A 2,500-nucleotide genomic window follows, 5' to 3' on the forward strand; every position below is an offset into this window, starting at 1 on the left:
ACGTCCTACGGTCGATATCAACGAACCTCCCCCCCCCCTCCCCCCCACAACACGCCATCCCATACCACATTGTGTACCGTACCCAAACCTAACGTGTACTGTACTACAACGCAATGTGTACCATAACACAACCCAGTTTGTACCTTAACCTAACCTATGTCACCTTAACCTAACCTATGTCACCTTAACCTAACCTATGTCACCTTAACCTAACCTATGTCCCCTTAACCTAACCTATGTCACCTTAACCTAACCTATGTCACCTTAACCTAACCTATGTCACCTTAACCTAACCTATGTCACCTTAACCTAACCTATGTCACCTTAACCTAACCTATGTCACCTTAACCTAACCTATGTCACCTTAACCTAACCTATGTCACCTTAACCTAACCTATGTCACCTTAACCTAACCCATCTTGCACCTTAACCTAACCCATCTTGCACCTTAACCTAACCCATCTTGCACCTTAACCTAACCCATCTTGCACCTTAACCTAACCCATCTTGCACCTTAACCTAACCTATGTTGCACCTTAACCTAACCTGTGTTGCACCTTAACCTACCTCAATTTGCACCGCAATGTAACGCAATTTGCACCGCAATGTAACGCAATTTGCACCGCAATGTAACGCAATTTGCACCGCAATGTAACGCAATTTGCACCGCAATGTAACGCAATTTGCACCGCAATGTAACGCAATTTGCACCGCAATGTAACGCAATTTGCACCGCAATGTAACGCAATTTGCACCGCAATGTAACTCAATTTGCACCGCAATGTAACTCAATTTGCACCGCAATGTAACTCAATTTGCACCGCAATGTAACTCAATTTGCACCGCAATGTAACTCAATTTGCACCGCAATGTAACTCAATTTGCACCGCAATGTAACTCAATTTGCACCGCAATGTAACTCAATTTGCACCGCAATGTAACTCAATTTGCACCGCAATGTAATGCAATTTGCACCGCAATGTAATGCAATTTGTACCGCAATCTACCCCCACATTGTGCCTTAACCTAACCCACGTTGTGCCTTAACCTAACCCACATTGTGCCTTAACCTAACCCACATTGTGCCTTAACCTAACCCACGTTGTGCCTTAACCTAACCCACGTTGTGCCTTAACCTAACCCACGTTGTGCCTTAACCTAACCCAAGTTGTGCCTTAACCTAACCCAAGTTGTGCCTTAACCTAACCCAAGTTGTGCCTTAACCTAACCCAAGTTGTGCCTTAACCTAACCCAAGTTGTGCCTTAACCTAACCCAAGTTGTGCCTTAACCTAACCCAAGTTGTGCCTTAACCTAACCCAAGTTGTGCCTTAACCTAACCCAAGTTGTGCCTTACCCTGCTCTGTAATTGGCATATGACACGTTACATTAATGTATTGTCCAACCGCAACCCGCTCAGAATGTTGTGTACACAGCTACGTGTCATCTCCCCATAACAGCTGCATTGCAGTGTGGTACGCCATAGAGACGTGTGGGAGTAATGGACGCAGTGGATGGCGATCAGCATGAGCCGTCTGTTCATGTAGTGGCGCGTGTATGCAGACGTAGTAGTCTCTTCTCACACAATGTGATAGCACGGTGCCCCGCGTTCCACATCTGCGACATGCTACAGAGGCCGGTTGACAGTTGGTCGCGCAATGGACATCGCATACGTACGGGGGCACCTTCCACGTGCCCTCTAGTCGGGCACATTTTGTTGCGTGGATGTGAGCGGATGTAGTGTGTCTTGACACCTGACAGGCAGGCATGCAATAATAGTTGACTTTGCAAACGGGGATGGACGTGTACGTTTACTGGTGACGTTACGCAAATGAACAACTGGTAACCCGTTGTGGTGCGGTTGTCCTTGCTGGAGGTACATCTGTGAGGGCAACGATCGGTACAGCTACGAAGCGGTCCCCACCATACCAACGAACGTGAATGTGAATCTGGGTGTGAAGCGATACGCGGCTGTGGGTGGGTGGGACTGTCCCCGGCCGGTGAGGGGGGGGCCGCCCGGCGTGCTGGCCGCGCGGTGCGTGGGCGCACGCGCTACAGCCGGCTGGTGGGGGCGCCCAGTGGCAGGCGCGCCGGCCGACGGACGCGGCAGGCGGCGCAGCTGCGCGCCGGGGCACCCTGCGCGCGGCGCCGTGCAGCCAAAGTGGGTCCTCGCCGGCCCGGTGCGAAGCGCGGTGGACATCTGCAGTGTGCTGGTCCGATTGAGGACTGTGTGCGTTGAGGATGCGCCGCCGCCCGGCACTCGGCGCCGCGACGCCGTCTGCTGCTCGGTCGCCCCAGCGGTTCTCGCTGGTGGTTTGTATCGCAGTTGTGCAGACGTGTTGGCACGTGCGCTGTGCTGGGAGAGTTCGCTTCGGCACCCCACGTGGGGCCTTTGCCCTTCTGTGGCGCTGGCGTTGGAGCTGCCGGTCACCGTAGGTGGCGCGTGTTGTCTCCCGCCGGCAATGCCACGACAGCACGCTCCCGGGCCTCTGTCGGCAGCGG

The sequence above is a fragment of the Schistocerca cancellata genome, unplaced genomic scaffold, assembly GCF_023864275.1.
Source record: "Schistocerca cancellata isolate TAMUIC-IGC-003103 unplaced genomic scaffold, iqSchCanc2.1 HiC_scaffold_1012, whole genome shotgun sequence".
Lineage (NCBI taxonomy): Eukaryota > Metazoa > Arthropoda > Insecta > Orthoptera > Acrididae > Schistocerca > Schistocerca cancellata.